The sequence below is a fragment of the Sceloporus undulatus genome, chromosome 3 (genome assembly GCF_019175285.1).
Source record: "Sceloporus undulatus isolate JIND9_A2432 ecotype Alabama chromosome 3, SceUnd_v1.1, whole genome shotgun sequence".
Taxonomy (NCBI): Eukaryota; Metazoa; Chordata; class Lepidosauria; order Squamata; family Phrynosomatidae; genus Sceloporus; species Sceloporus undulatus.
In genome coordinates, this window is record NC_056524.1 from 103382420 (window position 1) to 103409810 (window position 27391).

The window sequence follows — 27391 nt, forward strand, 5'->3', positions numbered from 1 at the left end:
TTTGACCAAAGGATGAAAAATTGCTGTCTTCCACCGACAAAATTATTGCAGAAAAAAGGGCAACTCTGGCACTCAGGAGTAGGCCAAGGTGAAATACGGAGAAACTCTCCTTAGATTAGGTCTGGGTTAAGAGAATATTGATCTGTGTGCTAAAAACTGTTGATGTCTCTGAGCAGCGGATGACAAATGGGGGCAAACAAAAAAATTGAGTGTCTCCAAGGACGTTTGAGCAGCTCCGTGAGGCTTTGGCTTTCCAAGTTATTTGTTTGCCTGATGGGGTGTCCTCAGGAGAATTAACCTGAAATATGTAAATATTTCACAGAATGAAAGCAGCCACAAATAGTGGGGGAAGGAGGAAATGTCTTTCTCTATCTATATACAGATACAGATATATGAATAATAGTGTGTGTATAGAAATCTAGCCAGTGATGTGATTTCTAAGCACAAGAAATGAAGTAATTTATTAAAAATTAGGTAAATAAAGTGAAGGCCAGAGTGATATATTGGCTTGAGCATTGGACTACAACCCTAGAGATCAAGACTCAAATCCCTGCTCAGTTGTAGAAATCCACTGGGTGACCTTGGGTAAGTGACACTCTCTCAGCCTCAGAGGAAGGCAAAAGGAAGCCCCCTCTGAAGAAATCTTGCCAAGAAAATCTTGATATGATATGTTTGCCTGACGGTTGCTGTAAGTTGGAAACAATTTGAAGGCACACAATAACAGCAACAACAGCAACAACAATAACAACAACACAAAGTAATTTAGGCACAGTTCTTACTTCCACCTGCAAGCCAAGAAAACAAGCTTACCTCTACTTCATTTCAAAGTACAGACCATTGATAATTGTAATGTACACATAAAATGAATGCCAGTTAATAATACTGTAAGATGAATTACCCAAGTAGGTGAGAGCAAGCACTTTTTCTTTCAGAAGGCAGCTAGCTAACCGCATTCTGAAAAAGGAGTGTTAAAAGCCACAGTAGCCATGAATAGCATAACTTCTTCAGTCTCTGCTCTAATTTTGGGGAAAGAACTGACTACACTTGTCCTAGAAATACACATCCTGAAACCAGGTGGAATCTGTTACCTAGGGTAATAGGGTTTCTTTTTAAAAAAAAATCTCTGCAGAAAATGGTGTGAGTGTGAATGAGTGTGAGAGTGGAAGGGAAGATGTTTTCTAACAAGAGCTGCTTGTGTGAAGGAGAATGTTTAATTTCACTGGCAGAATGTGACAAAGATGCACATGCCTTGCATTGTATTTTTTTAAGCATACATCTGAAGGCCAAACTGTGTGAGACAATGGGGCAGGGTAAAGGGGAGAATTTATTTAAAAAACCAAAACAAAGCAGGACAGATGGTTGTTTTCACAGAGAAAAGAATGTGGTGGAGAGGAGGGCAGAGCCCACCATTTTTCCCTGCCTTGCCATATTGTGATCCATTGCTCCAGCATAAGAGACCAGGATAATCCACTGAAAGCCATTAAGAGGACTGACACTAGGCTTGCAGAGATTCTTGGTTGCAACAGAGGCCTCCTGAGCATTGCCTCTGGTTTCTTGGTGGCACAGCAGCGATATGATCAGCTGGTCTGACTGACAAGAGCTTTTGCTAAATGATGCTACATCACAACCCCCAAAAGCACCATGAGGAAATTAAAACGGCAGACACCATCCAGGTTTCAGGTGGCTGTAGTTAGCAAATGGAAGCAGCAATAGGATGTCCCATAGACTTAAGCCAGCCTGTGCCCCCCTGGACCATTCCCAAGCTATTTTCCAACCCCCCAAGGTACCTAGAGCCCCCATTTTAATTGGAGGTGACCATTCACCCCAAAATACACTCCTGGAGACATTGAGGAGTGTGAAATTTTGAGAATTCTGAAACTTCCCCAGAGAGCATTGAAAATGTGTTGGAATAACCATTGGAAGCCATTGGATTTTCAATTTTCTACGAATGTTGTCATGCCATGATGCAACCTGCTGTTTCTGTGCCTCTGCCCACCCTTTTCTTAACCTGTCAGCAACTGCCTGAGGATGCTGACCCTGGACTGCAGCCCTTCACAGTGAGGTAAAGTCAGGGAATATGGGTTGTCTACAGAATAGGGGGGCATATCCAAATGGCCTCCATCCAAAGCCTCCAGAGTAATTATGTGGATAAGAAGGTGGAGCTATGCAGATAAAGAAGGGAAGTCAATGAGGAGCTAAGGGGAAATATCTTCCCAAAAAGAAAGTGGCTGTCCTTGTTAGCCACTAGGTGGCAAGATCCAACAAGGGCTACACAAATGTTAACCTATGATGCATCACTGTGTAAAAATAGATTTTGTTGTGACCTAGATGCAATAAACAAGTGATATGAAAATTCAAAAATGTGGGTAGAATGATCTCAGTTTGTGTGTGGGGGGGGAATCCTTCGAAGTGTAGAGTAAATATTAGTGTAAAGGTGCAAACAAGTATGTGAGTATGTAGGTATATTTCAAGATTATGCTGAATTCATAATGAACTCACCCTGTATATTCTGAAATCTGCAGACAACTAATGTGGCTTTATTGGCTTTCTACAATTAATTGTGTAGCTGTTAGCTGTCATATTGGAATCTGGTTGACTGGGGTTCTCCAGTTACTTGGCATAGTATACAAATGACATCAAATATGCTAACATGCTAAAATGGCTGATACACAATTAGTAAAACCCCTCTGTACTTACTAGCCCATTTATTAATACTGCACAATCACTTGTTATTAGCCAAGCTTTTACAAAGCACACTTATTGCACACAAATGGGTCAAATTCTAATCACCATCTTGTAGAAAAGAAGGTAGATGACATTATAAAATGAAATGTCTACCAGCATGTTTTGCATTCTGTGCCAAGTATTGTGCAAAAGTATGTGCTTCAGTCCCACAGTGAAGGCAAAATGTCACTTTCAACAAGTGCTATTGTTGCTCTTTCTGGGTTCTACAAAACCAACTATAATTGAAAATTGCAAACACAATTGCACTTTAAATCTGTAAGCACATAACAATATAAAAAATAATATATTAAATTTGATAAATATGCACTTCCCCCAAAGTTCCATGCATCCAATGAGATTCCAATGCAGGCCTTGATTGCAGGATTATTCTGCTGTGCTGCTCAGTAGTACTGCAAGATTTGAATGCAGTCTTAAAGCTTAAATAATAGATACAAAGTAGATGCAAATACAATACAGAAATTACAGTACAAAGAATTTATCTTTTTGTCCCCTCCTAATTTAAGGTGGAAATATCTACCCCTTAGCCCTGGCGACTGCAGCTCATCCACAGATCCAGCTCACTCCCTCTTTCTGAGCTCAGCTAGTAAGTACATCGCTTTCCTTAGAGCATCTCCACCTACTGGGCCAAACCAATAATTCTTAGGGGCTACACTATCATTTCTGTCAATTAGTAGCTTTTGGCCAGAAGGTATTTACTCAGGACAAATGTATAGAAGGCCAACACAATGTTTAACTCACTATAGAGACTCAACTTGATTTAAACCAAAAATAATAATGAGCAGAGCTGCTAAATCCCACCCCCCCACCCACCCCCACCCATGAATGAATCTGAGGACAGCCAGCAGGTTGTTTCATATCATAGTGATTCTTTTGTTAGACTACTGTGATAAAATTAATCTCAGTTGTATTTTAATTCCATGTTTGCTTTTGGAGTGAGCTGCCGCAAGGGTTAGAACTTGACCTTCATAAGTAAACCCAGCATCCAGAAAGAAAGAAAAAAGACCCAGATTCTTGTAAATAACGATTCTTATTTTGACAGCTGCTCTCAACACTTAATCTGTCTCTTAAAAATGAAAAAGTACAGTTGTGCCTGATGTTCCAGCGGAATTTTGGATGTGATCTTTTTTCATGACTCTCCTCTTGCTCAATGTTCAGTTTCTATCCAAAGATATCTATTCTATTAAAAATGGAAAGGACCCACTTTTGCAATTTTATAGCTTTTGCAACTCCTACAGCTGTGGAGTGAATCCTTTCAGATGAGCCTTCTAGATTTGGGATATCCATTTGCCTGGACATCATCAGAATGGTTATGGATCAGTTATTCTTGTTTACGCAGATGGAATATAGGTATGAAAAGGGCAGGGGTGGCAAAGTTATACCTTGAAGGAAGATACCAAGAGTAAATGATCTATAAAAACCAAGCATACACAACAACTCCAAAGTAGCTAACAATAGAAAAAGAAATTGTTGGATTCTCATTTTCCTTCAAAGTTATCCATTTTACATTTCCCAAGACTGGCACCAGGATAATGTACTTATTTGCCACAGCAATATTTATATTTCTGAGGTGTCCAATGCATTTCAAGGGGAGAAAAATGTCACATGTCCATATGGGGAAATGTGTGGATTCAAAAAAAATGAGCATGACTGTAAAATGCAAAGCATTGTATTAATTGCGGGAGAGGGAAGTCTGTAAAAATGCATACACTTTTGGTGGGAAGGGATACAAAAATGCACAAAATTCAGTGCAGGAGGGAAGTCTTGCAACCTAATATTGGGATAGAACAAGAATGCTGGTGATGTTTTGAAAAGTACAACAAAAACAAAACAGATTTGCATGTTTTTACTGTACATTTGATTAATTTTCTATTGGTGGCAGAAGCAGGTACATGAAACAGTATTATAGGTCCTTTGTATAAAGGCAGGCTACAAATAAAATAATAATTAGAATAATAAAATTCTACAATTCCTACATCACCATTGATATGAAAAGGGATACTGTAGCACTTTTACTATGGAGAGAAAGTGTAACCTTGGGAGCAGCAACCTTGGGAACAACCAAGAGGACCCTTTCCCACACTGGCCTTTGCCACAAGGTTGGCATGAGAAAAATGCTTCTTGGTGTCTGGTCAGCCAGCTGCTTGGTTGCTGCTCCCAAGGTGACTGGATGCAAAGGGAGTAGTAATCAAGATTTGTTGTTTTGAATTTGCAGCAGAAAAGTAGACATAATTGTTAGAAAAACTCTTTGTTATGGGTGATGTCTCTTGCCCGGTGGTTCTGAACTGGTACCAACTGGAACAGATGCAGTCTTCTCTGGAACTCAGGAACAAAGTAACTTCGGCGCCTTACAGACAGGCCTAAGCGGCGCCGTCGTTGCGCCAGGAATACGTGCGAGGGGCGGCGCTTCCGGACGCGCCTTGCCCCTTGTGCGTATTCTGTACGGCAAGATGGTGGCGCCCTATACAGACGGGCGTGGCCATCTTGATGTAACGGATGCGCAGCGTCCGGACTCTAAACCCGGAGGAGCCGTCGCGAGTGCGCGCTTTGGCACTTGCGGCGGCTCTTCCGGATTGCCGGAAGGAGTGCGATTTCTGCACTCCTTTTTTGCAGCGCAGAGGAGTCGCGCAGTTTGGCTGCTGCGGCTCCTCTGCGTTGCAACCGGCCGCGGCCCAAGACCACCCCTTTTGGGCGGTCTGTAACGGGCCACTAACACATTTTCACTCAAATGAGGGTTTATTGACTTTGTTGCTATTTACACATTCACAGCAGGCTACTATACATCTATTCTCTTTCAGAGTCCATGCTAGAAGAAAAAAAACCTGAACATGACATCAGTCATTGTTTTCTCAAAAGATCAATTTTCCCACCAAGTGGACACACCTCTTTCCCATGTCACCATGCAACACAAGAGTATAACAACAACATATTTTGCTTATATTTTGTCTACGTCATTCGTCCTTGAACACTTGTTCTTCCAGGCCTAGACTTCCTGGCTTTCAACAGGAATCATTTTAAACTTTAGTTAACCATTGACATATCTGAACATTTTCAATACAAATAGAAATATATTTTAACAATAATATCAAGAAATATGTGTTGGGGGGCTGCTAGGGTTGTCATGGAAGAGGAAGGGGGCATGTACTGCTCTAGCACATGTCTATGGACCAATATCAACACAAAATGTTTTGTTGTCTGAAGCAAAAGACAAATGGCACCCACTCCCAACTCTATGTACAGCCCATGACTGAAATGTCTGTTGATTCTTACCACAGTATTGGCAATGGGATAATATCTTCTACCATGTCAGAGGCATCAGGCCTCCAACAGGTGGTTATATTTACAGCTGCATCTTCTGAAAGAGTGCAAAAGGGAGTTTCCAAGGAGCTGCCAGGAAGATGCCACTGGTGTCCCTCCACTTCCAATACCTGAAGTAATCTCATCTCACTCTGCTCAAAGGTAAGACAAATGGGCCTGTTAAGTAGAAGCTACCAGCAAGATTTAAGACAATACTGGGATGCCACTTCATAATTATGAATTTTCCATGAAGTCCAAAAGTAGCTCCAACGTTCTTCTTAACATCTCACTGGCCTTTTCTAGAGTGGCTTCCCCATCTCAAACTTTCAGATCCATAAATGATTGTAAATATCATTGTTTTAAAACTGAGTGAACTGTATTGTTTCCTTATATCCCCTTTCCCTTTAGCCATTCAGCACAAACAACAACAACAAAGGACATTTGAATCTGCATGCTTAGGAGAATTTACTCCCCCCCCCCCCCATATACATTATTCAAGAAATGTAAAGTCTGATGAGCAAACGGCACATACATCACTGCCATGTAAATGATGGAGTGCAGCTGCCCATAGTTTGGTCACTTTGTGCTATTTTGAGTTTAGAAGCAGAGGAGGAGGGAGGGAATATCAGCTGGGCACATTATATGATAACATACCCAATTCTGAAACATAGATGGATGGTATTTGATAAATGTGCATAGATTTGTATAAGGAAAGAGGGTCTAACAGTGGGCTTTGAATACAATCCAAAGAGAAATGTGGCACAAAAGTGTTTAAAACAAATGGAAACCAACTTAAAAGGAAGCTCAGTCTTGACCACTATGTGCTCTGTTTCACACTTCTGTTGATATTGTATCCATTAAATGTATACATGCCTGCAAGCTTATGATGCAGAAAGCACTGGCATCATAAGGTACAAAGGGCATTGGTGATTGCTCCCTTACAATTTTGTTGTAGCCCTCCCTGCCCCTGAGTCATACTCCTCTGTTGGAGGACAGAACTATATATGCCACATGATTTATCTTCGGCCCCTAGTTTGCTGTCCTCAGATGTGGGTTGAGGACACTGTCCTCACTCCTGTACCTACACCAGTGTTAAAGTAAGAGTCGACTGCCTGTCCAATCAGTTTTTCTATAGGGAATGGAGTTGGGATGCCATCTTGTTCTTGCCTCAAGCAGCAAAATGTCTTGGACACACCTCTTTGCAGAGCTGCATACAATGAAAATAGCACTTGTGGTAGAATGGATCCAGAGTGGCCATACAGCTCCAAACCTTGGGCTTCTATCACTCACCTTTTCTTTCTACTACCCTTAAGATCACTCCCTGGATATGGTACTCAGGTCCTAAAGTGACCACTTTTTGGGTGAGTTCAGTTTGGTAGCATGGGACATAATTCTCTAAGTAAACCAGAAATAAAATATATTCAGGAACAGAAGTAAACAAACAACACAGTGCACTTTAGCTGAAGCAAAGGAATACATGTTCCTACCTCTTTCTATTCTTTCTTAGATCTCATCAAAACAAATTTCTCACTTTCACTTACTACTCTATTCTATTCCCTAAGCCTAACCATTTCCATATTCCTAAGTAGTCCTATCTATTCGAAGCCTAACCATTTCCATATCCCTAGTTGGTCCTATGTAACAGTTTAATAGACAAGCCCCTGGATTTATATTATTTCCCTTATACCTCCCCCAGTTCTCTTAAGGCTGTGATTAGTTGACTTTACTCAGGCTTGCCAAGCTCTTCTCTTAACAGGGTGGTAGGAAATAAATCATACCTTTCCCTGTACTATGACTCTGGTTGGATGAGAATACACAGCTACTGTTCTAGCTAGCTAGCTATTTTTTATCCCGCATTAATTCCAGTGTGAGACCTAAGATTAAACCAGAGTACAGATGATATTTATCATAATAGTAAAAGCAATTATAAACAAATTAAATAAGCTATCATATTAAAAAACAGCACTTACTTATGGTGTCTCTACTATGTAGAAATAATGCAGTTTAATACCACTTTCACTGTGATGGCTCCATCCTACAGAATCCTGCAAGTTGGAGTTTGATGAGGCACTGGCACTCCTAGGCAGAGACACTAAAGACTGTGTAAAACTAAAAGTCCCAGGATTCCATAGGATGGAGCTACCACACTTAGATTACTCTCAAACAGCATTACTTAGCTGCACCCTAAGGCTGCAATCTTATTCATACAACAATGTCCCCATTAAATGGTGATGACTTCTGAGGACTGCACTGAAAGGCATTACAATACTAAAAACACTGCTTTGCTGCTCAGGGAGGAGAAATAGCTTTCCAAATATGTCAAGTAATGTGAGCTAATTGCAGGCTTTCTTTGATAATATATAAGAGTAAAATAAATAAACAAGCCATTTTGAAATTTTTGTAGCAGTGTGAAGGAATGAATGAGTAAAAGGCATGCCAGTATGTTAGCATTCTCAGACCTCTTACCCATTTTCTGTTGGAACAGACACCAACTGGCCCACACCTGAGAACAGGAGCATTAGTAGGTCAAAATCATTTCACAGGTTTTAAAATGAAGGGAAATAAATTCTGCCTATCTTATTTTATTTTAAAAGCTGAAATATCCTCTTCTGTTTCTGGGAATGTTTCTTCTTAAAAGTTATTTTCATTATAAAAGCAGTAGGGGAGAGAGAGGGGGGAAACTCAATACAATTTCTGTAAAACCTGCAAAATAGAATTAGTAATGAACTATTTCCAATATGTGTTTTGATTCTCTGGCTGGCTTTATGATGGCTTACAACTGATTGGCTAAAGCCTCAAGAGACTATTAGACCAACTGGGTATTGCTGAAACACTGTGGGGGGGTTGGCTATGTACATTGTACATCATTTGTCAATGGGAAGTACAAAAACCCAGTTTACATACCAGCAAGGCTATATTACAGCTGTTCTTACTCTTCACATATACTCTCTCTCCTGCCAAATCCAGACTTTTAACCAAGAAACCCCCAATTTCCATACCCCAGGAAATCAAATAAATATAATGCATGCAGTGGTCCTTAATCTGCCTTAAGATTCTCAATTTTCATGTTTTATTTTTCATTGTAGATATTTGAAACTCCACACAAAATGCTAGCCCTATCATAAGGCAGAGGAAGGCAGCCACTTCAGGTAGCAGATGCTCGGAGGGAGCTGCAAGAGGTTGGAGGAAAGAACCTGACCTGCATCCTGTAAGACAAACTACTGCCTCCAGTGTGTGCTGGAGGACACTCTACAATTATCAGTGTTGAGGGAAACTACATCTGCCAGACCCACCAACTTGCACACACATTGGCTGGGACTGGAGTAGTGTCCCTTCACATCAGATGTCAAACTCTCTTGGCTCTGTTCACACACTTAAACCTTATACCTTATGCACTGTGCTTTGGGAATAAATATTATTTGAAAAGAAGCAACTGAGATACCAGTAATGGGGGGGGGGGAGCAGTCCTTTTGCCCCATTGTGGCAGGATGAGGTGCTTTTCCTGGTCTGACTATAGGCTGTTGCAAATGAATAGACATTACAGACAGAGAAATGGATCTGGAGGCTAGGAACCAAGGTTAGAAGGCAGAAAACAAGGCATACGAATTCAGTTTTCAGAAGACCAAACTGTCTGCAGATATTGTCTGCATCTGGGTGGTAATAGGTTGTAGACTACATGCTATTTCCTTTACTTTTCCCCATCATACATTGGATTTGTCATGGAGATCCTGGCCTCGTATCAAGTTGGCAACAAACAATCCGTGAAGCTGCTCTCTTCTCCAAGTCTACCAGGGGAAAAAACAAATCCTAGCCACTTGCTGCATACACACAGGCACACACACACACACACACACAAATGTTTCAGATCCTGACATAGGAGATTATCAGACAGGGACAGGATCGCTCTCCCATCCTTATTGTGATCACACAAAAGCATTTCATATGACATCACCCTTATCCTGTCATTATCCTGTCATCAAATTGGAATTGTATTAACACAAACTCCAGTTAATATAAAATGAGAGAACAATTCTACTTCAATGACGGGATAATGACAGGATAAGCACAGTGTTGTATGAAAATCTTTTCATGATCATGCTATAAGGACAGGACAAGGATGCCCTTTTCCCCATCTGATAATCTTCTTAGAACAAAACAGTCTGTCCCCTGGGAAAGGAAACCAGACACTCTATTTGTAATCAAAAGACACAGGCCCCAAGGTTCACCCCCATACCACCATGTAAGGGTTCTCTAGGTCCCCCCTCCCTTCTCCTGCCTGAGCTAGATGGGTTCCCTTGAGACCACCTTTTTATCTAAAGAACTTGTCACCGCCACCCAATGATTTTCCTCCTCTCTTTTTAGCAATGTACTGGGATGTTGCTGGGAATTCCACTGGCACTTTGTTTGAGAGATGGTTCTCTCTCTTCCCACTTTTGGGGAAGAGCTAGGTCTTGTTGAGCTAAGGCACATAAAAGAGGCAGTTTGAGAATGACAGAGTACAGTGGTGCCTCGGGTTACGAAATTAATTCGTTCCACCATGGCGTTTGTAACCCGATTTTTTTCGTAACCCGAAAAAGCCATAGGCGCTAGCGCTGGAAAGCCGCGTTTCGTGCGAAAAAGCGGCGAAAAGCACCAAAAAAATTTTTTGTAAGCCGGAAAAAAAAACCTAACCCGGAACAGTTTTTTCCTATGGGATTTTTTCGTATCCCGGAAATTTCATAAGGCGGTGCTTTCGTATCCCGGGGTACCACTGTACTTTTATTCCAAGTAAGGAAATTCTATACCAAAAGGATATCTCTTACATGAAGGACATCTTCCTTCAGGCACACATTTACAAATTGCAAGTTACAGAATAGATGATTTCAGCCAAATCAAGAAAAGAATCAAAATATCCTAACGCAATTGGCTGGTACATTCTTCTAATCTTACTCACAGATGAGATGAGATTTGTAATCCTTGATTTTCATGGGATAGTGGGGAGCCTGGACTATTATCTGCTTCCACCTGCCCTTCCAGACAGAGACCCCATTCCAGATATTTATTTCAGTCAGGGAGGGCAAGAGATGAAAAGCGTTGTGGTGCTTCAGGCCTTTTCTAACCTCTGCTCAGAATCATCTCAAATGATTCTGCCCAATAGGTCTTTTCACTGGACAATTGCTCTCTCATCACCTCAGTGATGCTGAGCCTCATTAAAATGTAAGAGTACCCCCTCCTTTATTTAAACCTTTATTATCTGGGGAGAAGGTTCTGATAATGAGATGACTCCTCATGATCACACTAGGGAACACCAAGTTGATGTCCATTAACCAAACTAGAATAGTAAGCCAGGAGATATTACACTAGTTGTATTCACACAAATTCACTTTTACTTTGGCCCTGTTTCTTGCTCCCCCTTCAATGAAAAAGTTTTAAAAGCCTTGTTACTGCTTATATCTCTTGGTGTAGCTATTGTTAACTACCTTTTCTATCCTCAGAATTTCTCCTTTACAGAAAACAGTCATCTATCTGAAGGCCTTCTTTGCCTGAAACTCTGATTCATGTCCAGTTTATGGACAAGAAGACTATAAGCAGGGCTGCCCAGCAAGATTTAGCAGCTCAGAGCAGATATATATTTTGTCACTCAATGTCAAGTGTCCTTCATATGAAGGCACATGTTGCATTTTTGTAATGATTTCTATATGTGCATCTGCACATACCAATTAGCATGTGGAAATTTTATGCAAGTCTCTGTCCTATGTGGCTCTCTTTATTTTTTTTAATTCCTCTTATTTAGAAATGTGTGAGTGGCCACCCTTTCAGAAACTTCATTCCCTGTCCCACTCAGCTCCCTTTAGTGAATGATGGATGGTGTCCCCATACCAGAGAGGTAGGGCATTCACTCCAGGTTTTAGTCTGACTTTTAAAATGAGCTAGCCAAGGTGCTAAACCTATATGGAGACCAGAATTCAGCACTGTTGGATTGTGGGCATGGACTGAATCACTTGGCTCACTGCCACAGAAGCCATCACTAGCTGCAATATGACTTCCAGCCATCTCATGCTATAAAGTACAGCAGGGAAAGGCCTGAAGTTTGGCGGGTGGGGGGAGTGAATATGTCCTTTACCTTTTCCTCACTCCTGAAACTCAGCTCCCCCCTCCAAGAGGCTTCAAGAAGGCTACAATGCCATGTGTGTTGATTAATAGGCTCTCTCTGGTAGGGTTCACATTGCAACATTTTTTCCATTATTTTAAAGTGCATGTGGCTTATTTTACTGGGACACCGCCCATGTGACCCTGTCAGTGATATCATACACAGCCATTGTCATATCCTTTGGCAACAACAACCCCTCCAGTATCACCAGCAGCTGCCAATTGTCCTTGTAGCTGAACTTATAATGCAAATAAAGAAAGATTAGCTTCAGGCATTATGGTAACATTTTGAGGTGGTTATTGTACAAAGACCCAAAGGAGCAATTATTTACCTTTTGTTTGCCAGCAGTTTCTCCCACCCCATCTCTATTTCTGGGAATTATATTAGCTGTTTTTGCGAGCTTCTTTCAAAAGGCTTCTCCCCACCCCATCCCCTTTGCCTACTGGTATTGTTACATTCCCTAGCTGGAAAGCGTATTATCCATTTAGCAGTCCCCACTGTAATGAGTGCCACCACACAGACAGGATAAAAGTATCAAGGGGACTAGCAGCCTTAAATTATTCTCTGCTCATTTTCAGAGCCGCTAGTGAAGGCATGTGTGTGATTGTTCAGCTGCAAATGCCTTGAGATCCTCAGATTATAAGTGCTATGGGAGTGCAAACATTCTTAATTTGATTAGCGTGAGTGAGTAATGTCACTAAGCATGGCCACCCTGCAATAAATCCCAACAAAATGCATGCCATTCTGATGGCTCTGGACAAAGTAAAGTAGTCACTCAAGAGACTCCATAAACACACATGTGGGATGTCCCCTGCATCTTTTACCACAATTCTGTATCTTTACTGAATGAATACAAACAGAATAAGTGAGAGTCAGTGTAGTGTACTGGTGATGGTGCTGGACTAGGTATATGGAAAATCAAGGTTCTCGTCTCCGTTAAACCATGGGGCAGTTATTTTCTATTAATCTGGCCTACCTCATAGGATTGTGAAGTTAAAAAGGGGTGGGGAAAGAAAACAACTATGTAGACATCCTTGGGCCTAGTGAAGGGATGGCTGATTGTGTTGTTTTTGTATGCATCCAAATTGTTCTTTACTTATGGCACCCAAAGATAAATCTATCACAATTGTTCTTGGCAAGTTTCTTTAGAGGGGGGTTGACACTGTCATCCTCTGAGGCTGAAAGACTTACCCAAGGTCACCCAGTGGGTTTTTATGCTTAGGTAAGAATTGGATCCCAGGTCTTCAGAGTCATAATCCAACACTCAAACCATTACACCATGCTGGCTCCCATGGCTGATTTTATATATATATGTATCACATACTAGTAAATAAATGAATAATTATAATATTGCATCCGGTTTTAAGACAAGAACATAAAGGAAATGAAAACTGTCAGCAGTAAGGTATCAATAAATTAACATGGTTTTTTTTTCCCTCAAATGTATCCTTTTAAAAAGATTGATGGGATAAGAAGGTGGAGTTGGGGATTAATATATGCTCTGAAGGAACATTTAAAGAACATTTTCCCCTCTGAAATCCACTTACAAATGTCCTTGTTAAGTGACCTGATGTCCCTTCCCCTTCTCACACAGATCTCTCAGCGCAATACTGGAGATGTCAGAGGAGGTCATCTGAACTAGACTAACCTCAAAATCAGTTCTCAGACTCTCTTCCTGCTCAGAAGGTTATTTGAAGGAGAGGAGAATTCCTCCTTTCCACCAGTTAGATACAATGATAGAGTGTAGAGAGTCCCTAGTTTTCTGCTCATGTGATCATCTGCTTCCCAAATAGAATTCAGGTCAGTTTTGCTTCAGCAATAAACTTGGCCTTGCTTTCCACAATGATTTTGGCTCGATCTGTTTATTGGAATAATCTGATAGGCGCTTCAGTATTATCAGATGCTATAAGCTACCCTTGTAGTGGAGAACTAAATGTATAAATAAATACATAGAAATTAAAGCCTCCCTCCTCTGTACTAGTCCATGGTGCATATTTTTCCCTTCATTATACTGGTAGTTTGTATGTGGGTGGGGCTGGATCTGTATTCAAGGGAAGAACTACACAGTTAAGTCATATACAGTTTGATTGAAAGAGACAATTTGCTGACCAAGAACTTTTGCCCTTTTTTCCTGTGGGGAGGAAGGAATAGGGTTGGAAAAATTGCTAAAAAAATCTGCTTCATTGTTTAGTTTTATTTTGTTTGTTTATTGTAAAAGCAAGATTCTCTAGACTTAAACCATTTTCAAATCTACCACCTTCCTTTTCAGATCTTTTGCAAGCATGAGGTTGTGATCTTCCTCACATTAATTCTTGCCTGAGATAATTCAGTTGTGAAAATAATAATCTACTGATGGAAGTCTGATTGATATTTTAGTGCAATGTTTCAATAAGACAAAATACAATCCACCAATGTACAATGTACAAAAGCAATTAAGAATGTACAAACATGTTTCAAGGGAAACCTTATGTCCCCCATTTACATTTCTATATTATTTTTGAGAGTTGCTTAATGTAACTCATGAATCTTTAACAATGGTGGTGATATATGTAGAGATCATGTACCTTTTGATTTAAAAATATTACTTACCATATATACTTGACTATAAGTCAACCTCATGTATATTTCAAGGGCTGGTTTTGGGGCCAAAATTATGGATTTTGATATGGCCCATGCCATGGATAAACTTAAAAGGGTAAAACTTAAGGGCATGCAACAAAGGATCTAAAGCAGTCGTCCCCAAAGTGTGACCTTTAAGAGATTTTGGACTTTAGCTCCCAGAAGCATCAGCCATGTTGGCCCATAATCTGGATTCTGGGAGATGAAATCCAAAATCCCTTAAAAAGCACAGTTTGGGAACCATTGATCTAAAGGATGAACTAAAGGAAAATGATGCCAAAGAACTTACAAAATTGATGCAGGTGTAACTGTTTGGATTCACACTAAAGGGTGGATGGATGAGAGAGGAGAGGGCTTTCAGGTGCTCTTGCCTTTCACTGGGGGATGATTCTTTTTAAAATAAGAGTTAAAGCACAGTATATTTGTGAATAAGTTAACTGAAGTTTTTTTAGATCAATATTTTGACTAAAATTTCTAGACTAATACATGAGTATATACAGTAAATGCTGATCCCTATAAATCATAAATATAATAATAAAACTTTAATTTATATCCCGCTTTTTGTTTTCACAATCAAAGCATCGTACAACCTTTAAAAATACAATATATACAATTCCCCCGCTTAAAAAAGGATTAAACAATTCCATCCATTAAAATTACAGATAAAAATCTAAAAACAATACTACAATAATAAAATAACGGTGGGCAGAGTCTTAATTTGTATATGTCTGTGGGGGGAGCGTTACATGGCCGGGATCTATTCCGGGAAGGCCTGCCAGAAGAGATCCATCTTGATAGCTTTCTTGAAGCTCTCAAGGTTGGCAATTTGATGGATCTCGTCTGGCCGGCCATTCCATAAAGTGGGAGTGATTGCGGAAAAAGTCCTCTGGGAGATCGCAGTCAATCTGGTCTTTGTGGACTGCAACAAATTCCTCCCAGAGGATCTGAGGGTACGGGGTGGATTGTATGGAAGGTGATCCCTTAAGCAGGTTGGGCCCAATCCATGGAGGGCTTTAAAGGTAATGACCAACACCTTGTACTGTGCCTAGAAACGAACAGGCAGCCAGTGGAGTGATTTCAATATAGGTGTAATATGGTCACTCCTAGTTGTTCCTGTAATCAATCTGGCTGCCATATTCTGCACCAGTTGAAGTTTTCGGACTAGGCACAAGGGTAGCCCCATGTAGAGCGCATTGCAAAAATCAAGTCTTGAGGTTACCAGTGCATGTTCTACCATTTCGAGGTCCCTCCGTTCCAGGAAAGGGTGCAGCTGACGTATCAGCCGGAGCTGATAACAGGCACTCTCGACTGTTGCATTCACCAGATTTCTCATCTGAAGCAACCAGTCAAGAAGCACCCCTAAGCTGCGAACACAGTCCTTTGAGTGGAGCGTGAACCCCTCTAGGACTGGAGGTTGCGGCCTGATACCTGGTTTGGGGACCCCTACCGTAAGTACTTCCATTTTGTCTGGATTCAGCTTGAGCTTGTTTTTCCTCATCCAGACCATTACTGCTGCAAGACATTGATTGAGGGGAGAAATGCCATCTGTCGTCATTGCTGATGACCGAGACATGGAGAAGTATATTTGGTTGTCATCAGCATACTGATAACACCCTGCTCCATGATCCCTGTGGTGGTGACACCACTTTGAATAGTGGCTGAGATTCTGTGTACATCGCAGTCTATATTTTATAACTTTACAAACCCATAATGTACTGCAAAAAGGCAATGAAACTGAATTGAAAATGAAAGTGAATTATGAAGATGTGTATCTGGTCTTCAGCAAGAGTGTTGTGATGTGCACCAAGTGCTTCTGATGCTCACCGAGTGTCCTTGAAGAGCATCAGATACTTCTGGTGCACATTGGGCACTTGTCACGTTCCCTGTACACTTGTGAGATCATTGGGCACTTCTGATGTTAATTAGATACATCTAATATGCAAGTAAAACTCTAATATGCAATTATACCAGGATGGCATAGTGGTTTGAGCGTTGGGCTATGGCTCTGGAGGCCAGAGTCTGAATCCCTGCTTGACCATAGAAACCCACTGGGTGACCTTGCGCATGTAACACACTCCCAGCCTCAAAAAACGCTGTGATAGGCTCACCATCAGTTGGAAACAACTTGAAGACACACAATATCAATAACAACTGTGCATCAGGTATTGCTGATGCACTTTGGACACTTCTTTTGTGCTCCAGCATTTCCCAGCTAATGTCTGGATGTGAACTGGGAGTTCTCCAATGCATGTTGGTGCCCATTGTACACTGAGGCCATAGTACATTAGTCACTTCTCTGGCTATTGTGCAATGGATTCCTGTAGCACCTAGGTGAATACGGACATTGGGAAACAACTCAATTCTCTTGTAAGTCCCCTTTATGAAGATGTAAGTCCCATGCTGAATTCCATTTTGGATGATGACAGATAGTTTAATTTAGCAGTTATTAGCATAATATCATACAAGTTCAAGCCATCTATTGATGGCATTTTTTAGCCCTTGCTCTTTATTATTATTATTATTATTATTATTAAACTTTATTTATGAAGTGCTGTAGATGTAATCAGCGCTGTACAAAAAGTCAATAAAATCGAAGAATATATAAAGCCTGCCCATGGCGTGCAATCTAAAGGATAATAACAAATAGATAAAACAATAGATAATATTATAATATAGAACTGAGTAAAAAGGAAGCAAGTTAAAAACATCAAATATAAAATATCGAATCAAATATCAAAAACAACCAGATAACAATCACAGACTCCCTGGGAACGCTTCCCTAAACAATATAGTCTTTAACTCATTTTTAAAACTGGTTATTCTCTTTATACAGAATCTAACAACTTTGTCAATGCATATGGAATTCTGAATTTTGAAAAGTGGTCATCTTTCCAAACTCTAGTTTTAGAGAATGGAAAATTTTCTGATAAAAATGACCTTTCTAAATGTGTCTATAGAATAATAGTAAAAGAGTTAGAAGGTACAGACACCTTAAGTTGCATCAATACATACTAGGGAATGGTGGAAATGTTGTCCAACCTTCTGGGGGACATAGATGGGAAAAAGCTTTGTTAAAGATTTCTGGTCTTTTTCTGCCTGCTTCTGAGATTAATTGCACAATGCCCTCCTAATTGCATATATATTTATCCTGTATGCTCTCTAGACATATCATTTCATGTGATATGCATACACAGTAAGTATGTATACATGTATTTTGTTGTGTACCTTCAAGTAATTTCCAATTCATGGCAAGCCTAAGGTGAATCTATCATGGGATTTTTTGAGCAAAATTTGTTCAGAGATTGTTTTCCATTGCTTTCTTCTGAGGCTGGGAGACTGGGATTTGCCCAGTGAGTTTTTGAGACTGAGCAGAGATTCAAACTCTGGTTTTCCAGGGTCCTGGTCCAACACTCAAACCACTACACCATGCTGACTCTTATTACTAACTTTATTTATATCACACCTTTTTCTCTTATACATTATACTAGCTGCTTCTATACTTTATTCATCATAACCAATTTACGGTAAAATTCAAAAACATAGATGTTACCAACATTTTAAAAAATATGATAGCATAACAGGACATGATTTTAGTGGTTCCCCTGTGTGAGATTTCAGGCCCTCTTCCTTTTTCTAGAAATTCTAAGAACTGTCAATTTTGTTCATTAATAATATGAACCCATCCATATGTTGGAAGGTTTAGTTTCTTTTTGTGTCTCCTTTGTATGCATGCTTGTGTTTATAGAAGTTAACATCCTGTCTCCTGTGCTGCCGGGGATTACTACTGGCATGTTTTGACTCATTATCATGAATCTTAATCAGATGAGGGGGGGAAATGAGTTCCATCATCTGATGAAGGTTGGGGGCAAATGAATCAAAAACATCCTCACAAAACATTCCCAACAATTCGTAAACTGTCTCTGCAAGATGATCTGAACAAATTAAACTGGCCATTAAACTTATCAAAGGTTCTGAAAAATTGCCCCAGTATGCTGCCAGGCTGATACAGAGTTGGGATTTCTAGACTTCTATAAAGGCTTACGTAAATAGGGGGGGGGGGGGTCAATGGATATTTCTTTCCAAGTCCAGCCTTTGTGTCTGTAATTCATGTAAAGGCCACAACATTTTCCTTCTCTATAGGTAGCAGGTCAGTGGTATTATGCCATAGTAGGAATGCAAAGAATATTCATTATTATTACTTTTCAGGTCAAAGAAGGGTTTCCAAACAGTCAAATAACCACATTGGAAAGAATAATAGACCAGCCACAGTCCTGCACAATTTCCTCATACATCCTGAATTATTACTGTAGAGCCATTCTGCATAGAGGGCTAATACCATAGCAGCATGATTGGGAGCTTATTGACAGGTTTTCCCTATCAGTGCCAAGGTATCCTCTAACAACACTTTAAGGACAAGGTACTAACAAGACGGTGATGGTGTTGGGCAACAGGCACTATTTTCCAACTTTTATGGTGGTTTAAAAGCTGTGTATTGTAAAGTCCATAGGCACTTGTGTTGGATTTTGGCTTGAATGTAGACAATTAAAATCAGCTGATCCATTCAGCTGATCTTCTGCTAGCAGGGCTTTTGCTGCAGCCCTGGAGAAAGGAGACAAAGCATCAGGCAGAGTATACACCTTCACATGTGTCTACGGCCTTTCCCCACACAATTACATCTATGAATTAAAAATCCCTGACCTGGTAGTTGCTGTGGACACTATCAGTAGGTGTATTAGAAAACAGGAGCTCCAGTGATTGTGCAGTTTACAATGCACACTTGAAGCTGAGCAACTGTCATGCAATCTATAAAAGACCTTCTCATAAAAGTCTTCCAAGAGGGTCTTAATTGCTGTCTGATTTACTACATTCAGAATACCTTCCCTTTTGTGCTTGGAAGTATTTTGCTGCAGGAGATATCTTTTTTTGTCATACTTTTTTATAGGCCAGCTTTGCATGGCTGGCATGCATTTACTAGCTGCATAATTGGTGGCACAATTCTGCTCTCATAAACATTGTTATCAGTTAATTAAACTTGAAATGCATCTTTGTTCCACAACATGTTTTGTCAGATTGTTTTCCTTATTTATTTATTATCATAAATTTTTTATTTTATGACTGGCAGCTTCTCAGCCCTCCAATAATAATGTAAATCAAAACATAAGATTTCCGACTTCATGCAATTTCCTTTTGGTCTGAAAATATGAAACCAGATGTTTCTGGCACGCTAAAGATGCTTTTCATCTTTTTTTTAGATTTGCTTGGTGCAGTCAAAGTAAATGCATTTTAAAACCAACTTATGAAAGCTAAATTCCCTTTGTTCGCTTGGGTGTAGTCTGGTTTGCATTGCTGCAACAGCAGTCAGAAACCTTTCAGATAACACAGTGAATGCCATTGAAGAATTAAACATATGGGCCATGACCTCAGACGACAACAGGCACTGTATTAACAGCAGACCAATAGGTTTATGATGCAATTTAAAACATTATGAACTCTTAAACTCTATGACTGAGCAAGTGACCTACTGGAAGGGATTCCTGCTGTAATTTATATTTGTACATCCAGTAGCTTGCTTGATCCTTTTGTTTGTTTTAGTCTGGCCCCAGATTTTGGCCCTAAAGAATTTTTCTTGTATCTTTTTCAAGAGGGAATCCAGCTCCTAGAGACATTCCATCCAAGCCTTGGCCTATTACTGAAAGACCTCAATATTCCCAGGTGGGCCTTTTTTCAGTAACAGGAACAGGATGGAGTACAGCTTTCATGAAGTGTTTTATGCATTTTGGTTGGCCAATAACGGTATCACTCTTTTGTGGATTTTGTTTTATCTTGCTATGTGGCCAACACAACTACCCATAAATATGCTTCCTGGATTTGATGATACCAGATTTTGTCACAATATGGGGAATCCTAAATAAGAGACAACTAAAGATTGGGACTGAATTCTTTGAGGTTTCTGTCTCCAACAAAGGTAAAACTTTTTTAAAGACTATAATTGACTCAGTTTTACCTGTACATCTTAAGGTTTTCCCCCAGATATAACAGTGCAGAGATGTTTTGAGAAAATTCAGTGTTCCCTGCCTAAGGACTATACAGTCACTCCTTTACATCCACAGATTGTTTAACTATGGATTCAAGCATCCAGGGCTTGAAAATATTTTAAAAATATATAAACTCCAAAAAGAAAACATTGATTATGCCATTTTATATAAGGATCACAATTTTACTATCCCTTATATTTAATGGGACCTGAATATCCATGGATTTTGGTATCCACGGGAGGTCCTGGAACCAAACCCCAGCAGATACCAAGGGCCCACTGTATCACACCATGCTTGTAATGTGCCAGAATCCCAGCAGTCTAGCAAATGCAAACTTACTGGGTTGGGGGCAATCATTATCACTCAAAAGTGTTATGGTACTGCTTCTGTCTTGGCCTCTGCCTTCCTCATGTCAGCAGCCATAGCCCTCCCTCCGTGTCTTAATTCCTTCCTAGCACGACTTTCAGTCTGTATCTATTTTTATTTATTTTCCATGTAATTGTGTAATCGTGGCAATCTATTAGGTTAAAAAATAAAGAAACAAAATTGAAAAAGAAAGAAAGAAAACAGGTTGCTTGGGAACAGTGAAAGGGTGATGGGAAAGAGGGGGAGGGGCATCATCATGTGGACTCACATCACATGACTTCCTCCTGAACTGCTTGGGGAGAAACATATCACACTCTCTCTATAGTGAAAAAGCAGTGTGACTGGAGGGCATAGATGGGCTTTGCCCATTAATGAAAAGGAGCACTCCAGCAGCAGATGGACTACAGACCAGCTACTGGACAGGCACAGTGTCATATGATATGGTATGACCACAGATGCTGCTATCCTGCTCTAATACCACTTTTCAAACCTGGTGTGATAACATCCCAAGAAAGGGACCTGAGGCTTGACAAAGGCTATAGATGCCCTAGATCGCAAAGAGAAATTACTTTACTGATGTTAATGAATTTTTAAATTTCACTACCCTTTGTCTTGATCCCCATGAGGGAAAGGGCCTCTGCCTTCATTGATACATCTGATATAACATGTAGGCCCATGACTCCAACACTGACACTTTTCTTCTTGTGTGAACTTTTTAAGCATCCTTTTCCTGATAAAGAAGCCAATGAAGCTTCGAAAACTTGCATGAGGTATGTTGTGCATTTTAGATGGCCAATAAAGGTATCACTCTTTTGTGGATTTTGTTTTATCTCATAGGACTGCGCAGATTTACTGACATTGTGAAACATACAAAACAATAAAAGAAGCAAAGTGGGACACTTGGTAGACTCCTTTATGTGCCAAGATGAACCATCAACTCACTGTTACTTTAAATACATTCTTGCATGATAACAGTAGTAGAGAAAAAGCAAGATGTTTGTGTAACACTAGATTTGCACATGATTTGTGGTCCGTTTGCACAACCAAAGTGGGCTAAACCTGAAATCTGGAAAATATTGTTTATAGTAATTAATGGGAGTAGTGAAAATATTCTGAGGATTCAGTCCTATACAAGCATATTGGGAAGTAAATTCTATTAACCTAAATAGGATTTATTTTTAAGTTAGCTCTTCAACATTTTTTTCCTTTTTTAAAAACCTATATGTGTGCGGTTATATCATTTACTTATGTTCAGGAATGGCCAGCAAAATATGTGGTTCTTTTTAGACAAAATAAAAATATTGAACTAAATTATAGATTTATAAAATGTGTTTAGACAAATTATTAGTTTTAGATAAAATTTGGCATTAAACCACTAAAGGATGAGGTGTTCTGACCCAGAAAGTTCATATATTTCTGATTATCAAAACCTTAGTATTACCAACCCCTACCTCTCCACTTTTTCTTGGTAGCTATGCCATGTCAGAGGATAAATTCTACGAGTTGTGGTTCAAAAATGTAATTTTTCTACATTCTGGCTAGGATGACGCTTCAGTGTGACAGTTTCAGCTGGGCAGTGTACTCCATTTGGATGGAATACAGGCATATATTTGTTAATGAAGTAGATGTGTTCCTCAGCATTACTCCAACTGAAAATTTGGTATCAAGGCATTAATAAAATGGAAAATATAGGAATAGGTTCCTACACCACAAAAAACAAGAGAAGGTCAACATTTTTTTTAAATCTGAAATTAATAGTAGAAACATGTGAAGCAATCTTGCATAAATAAACAAAAACATTTTGAATTTTCTAAAAACCCAATTGAAAATACATCCAAGAATGTTGTTGTTGTTTTTTTAATTTCATCACACTTGAACTTTTCTCTGGATCTCACTTTAGTGACCAAACATATAGATACAATGGGCCCTTGATATCCATTGGAGTTTGGTTCTGGGACACACACTCACAAACCCAGGGATACCAAAATCCATGGATATTCATATCCCATTATATACAACAGTGTAGTGAAATTGTATCCCTTATATAAAATGGCAAAATCAAGGTTTACTTTTGGGAATGTATATCTTTTTGGAATATTTCCAAGATGTTGATGATTAAATCTGTGGTTAAAGAGTCCATTGCTATGGAGGGCCAACTGTATAAGCTTTTTGAATATGCTGGGCTAGCTGGTGAGGCAGGCTTATCTGCTTTCCCTTTTACTCTGTGTTTTGCTTTTCACACATAGTAAAGGATTCTGATGGTAACTGCTGTTTGCTTGCCTGTTGTAGACAGGCACACATGACTACAAATAGCATTGGTTGGAGCAGAATGCTGCTCTTTCCCAGATCAAGCTTTATTGCATTGTTTACTGGACACAGGCTACTGCAATGTGGTTCGGAAGGTCTGTGTTACTCCCACCCTTCTTCAGCATCCGTCCAATGCTAATGTTGCAATTTATTTATTCATTTTATTTAAAAAACACCTTAGGGGTGGAGGAGGAAAGGGGCAATGGGTGGGTGAGCATAAAAAGACTCTGGAAATTATCACATGGTTTTTAAACTGCAATTTAGTTGTATAATAGCACCTTTTGAGATACTTATTACATGATGCCACCTTCAGTCCGTAGCTGCTGTGTCTGCAGTGTGTGGTTGGGGCATTCCTTTTCAGTGATGAGGGAATACTGTCAGTATGCTACCAATTGCATAGGAGTTCCATTAATCTTCATATGTGAAATATTGCTGCCCCAGCAGTTGCAATATTGGCAGTCATGTGGTGTCCGAGTCTTCTCCTCTCCCCCTGTATCATCTCCACCTCACTATTTCCAACCAGCCTGGTTTAATTTTATTTTATTTTTTGTATTTCTTTTCTTTCTTTTTCTTTTTTCTTTCTTAAATAAGATTAGCAGTAGCAGTACTCTGGAACTGCACTAAAAATTGTGTGAAAATCAAAATAAAATAAAATAAAATAAAATTAACCCCAAAGGAATTCAGGGTATGGAATAGGACAGGGAGGCATGGTTAAGGAGAAGCTCAATGACAGCAACAGCCCCAGTCACACAATTGACAAGACAAGCAATAATGGCTGCTCAGAAACAAGTATAAATCTGTTTTCTTTAACAAGCATGGTTGGGATGAGCACGGGGCTCATGTGACAATATCCTACCTAAAAAGGACTTTCTTTGTCAGAGACTTTGTTGACTGAAACATACTCCATAAATAGTAAATACATAAGTAGTTACAGATAGATCTATACAGCATTCATCATTTTCCTAACCCTTTTATTTTATTGACATTTTTGACACCATAACTCATCCAGCATTTAATATCAGAAGTATCCCTTCAAATAAAACCTTCATACAGGTTAATATGTGCATATGGGCCCATTCCAGAAAGATCATCAGATCTGTTCGTTAGTAGCTCATGACTGGATTGATAGCAGATTGTCCGATCTGTCTAAAGAGATGCTTAGAGCCATGTGTTGGACTTGCTCTGCCACAGTTCAGCAGTTTGACATATGCTTTGGTTCATGATTGCACACAATGACACTTCTTTTCTTCACTCTCCACTAGAAGATGGCCTGACCAGCCAATAAGACAGTCACTGACCAAGCTGCTAGAGAAATCCTTCAGGATGGCAGAAGGAAGCTTGATAGGAGGGTTGAGATGACATGACAGGAAAGTTCTGGAAGGGATAAGGATGGCAATGGGACAACCTATGGGGATCTTAATGCCCAAGGTTTCACCCACCCCTACAGCAAAACATTATCATGCACTTGCAACTACAGAAGAGTACAGGAAGATGCACTGGGAGGAACTGTATGGTGCAAGCTGAGGCGGGAAATTGACAATTATATAAAGATGAATGCTAGCCTGGAAGAAGAGACTCCTCCCTCCATAACTGTCATATTCCAGCCTGCGAGGGAGTTGACCAGGCAGGCCCAGCTTCATCAGGGCTAGCCTAGAAGAAGAGACTCCTCCCTCCATAACTGTCATCTTCCGGCCTATGAGGGAATTGACGAGGCAGGCCCAGCTCCATTTGGGCTAGCGTGAAGAAAGAGGCTCCTCCCTCCATAACTATCATCCAACGGCCTGAAAGGGAGGGAATAGGCTGGCCCAGCTCCATCAGGGCTAGCCTGAAGAAGAAGAGCCCTCCTTCTGGTCCATCTGCCTTGGTCCAGGCCTCAGAGGGAGAAAAGAATGCTGGACCTGATTCCCCCCCTCTCACCATTCCCTTCTCCTTTTGTCTCATGGCTTTTAGATTGTAAGCCTGAGGGCAGGGAACCATCTATTATCCCCTCCGTTGTAAGCCGCCTGGATTAAATAATAATAATAATAAAAGTTTTATTTGTATACCGCACCTTCCTTAGATCAGGGCGGTTTACACACATTATACATATACATTCAATGAATTAAAACAAAACCACACAGTAAAAAATAAAACAGCTAAAACCCCATTAGCCCATTCTCATGGCCACGGAAGAGGAGGGAGGCCCTTAGGAATTTTTATGGGGGGAATGCTTGCTGGAATAAGAAGGTCTTCAGGTCCTTCTTAAATTGGGCCAGGGAGGTAGTTGAGCGGAGCTCGACGGGCAGCGTGTTCCGTGATTGGGCGGCATACAAATAAATCCTATTATTATTATTATTGTTGTTGTTGTTGTTGTTGTTTTATTAATTGACTGCATTTCTAAATTGTCCAGTAACAATTTACACAATTCCTGACCAAGAAATGAACAAAAGCTCACATTTCTTGAGGCATTTAAATATCTCCTATTGCCTTCCCAAATATCCTGAGGTGTGTTTTATACCATTACTATGAATCATTATTAAGGAGTAAACATGGGAATCCCTGAATGGCAACAAGGCCTCAAAGAGTTTGCTTTGACTGTGAAATGTTCCATTGGCTTTCTTGTTCAGTACACACTGTTTAGATTTAACATTAGCCACATTTAGTCATCATAAAAACATAGCTTTTCCACTAAAAATAATTGAAATCTGATTTTTATTATAAAAAATGGCTGTTTATCTTGTGTGATAAACACAATGCACGTATCACGATTGGTTCGAAAAGTTGAAACACTCCAGAACAGAGACATTTACAGAGCTCTTTTTCTTTATCCCCACCCCACTCTTTAGCAAAAGTCAAATACAACATAACAAATACATCCTGTAAAAAGCTTGGCATAGTGACTAGCCAGATACCTGTGTTATATAAATCCTTTCATTGAGAAGTTTATGACATTTTAGTTAAGAGCTTCATTCAGTTTGACGATTTTGGCAGCAGCCAATTATGACATTAAACAGGTCATAGAGTTTAACCTAAGGCCTTAAATTATTTCTTCTTCTTTTTGAATGATTGATTTGTGCATTTCCTCCCCTCCCTTCCACATATTGCAACATCCACCCAGTATATATGGAATTTGAAAGTCTCATCCCTTTTAACTGCCCTCTTTTCACATGTAAGCAGTGATGCTTGTCTTTTATTTCCCAAATGTCTCGGGTTATGTAAAATAATCAATAAAAACCAATCAGGACTTATATGGGTTGATACAATTGTCTGCAATGCCACTGTCGGGAAATAACAGACTGAATAAAAATTGCACAAAAAAGCAGAGACAGTGGGGGAAGTGTCCTTGGATGCCATTTTCTCACAAACAAAAAGATCCCACCATTGGCCATTGAGATGCCATGTTCCTTGATTAATAGCCAGTTCCCATAGTACTACTCTCATAATAAATAGTGGTGGTTGAGCAAAAGACCTCTGATAGATCATGGCAAACTGGTAGGGCCCTCTGATTGCCATTTTTCTAATCTGTTCCAAAGATTCACTGGATGAGAGGGCCAAATCCTCTCCAGGGTAGTGCTATTTGTCATCTCTTTATTGAGGACTCTGCTCCAGTGTAGGAAAGAGGTTTAAGTGCTTCTTCACAGACGAAGCTAACATGTGTGGGTATATATTTGTTTACGAAAAAGAGAAAAAGAAGCAGATATATCACAGATGAGCAGTTTAATTGCAGTCACAAAATAAAAATGTGGATTTCTGTGCAAGTTGGTATCCAAATTTCTGTTACCCTTTAAAGAAATGTGTAAATAAGACTCCTGATAACTCATTACTTTTGCTTCTTTTGCTAATTTGCTCCCTTTTAATCTTATGTTTCTTATGTGGACACTGCAATACTACAACCTTAATGTATTCCTTGTTGAGA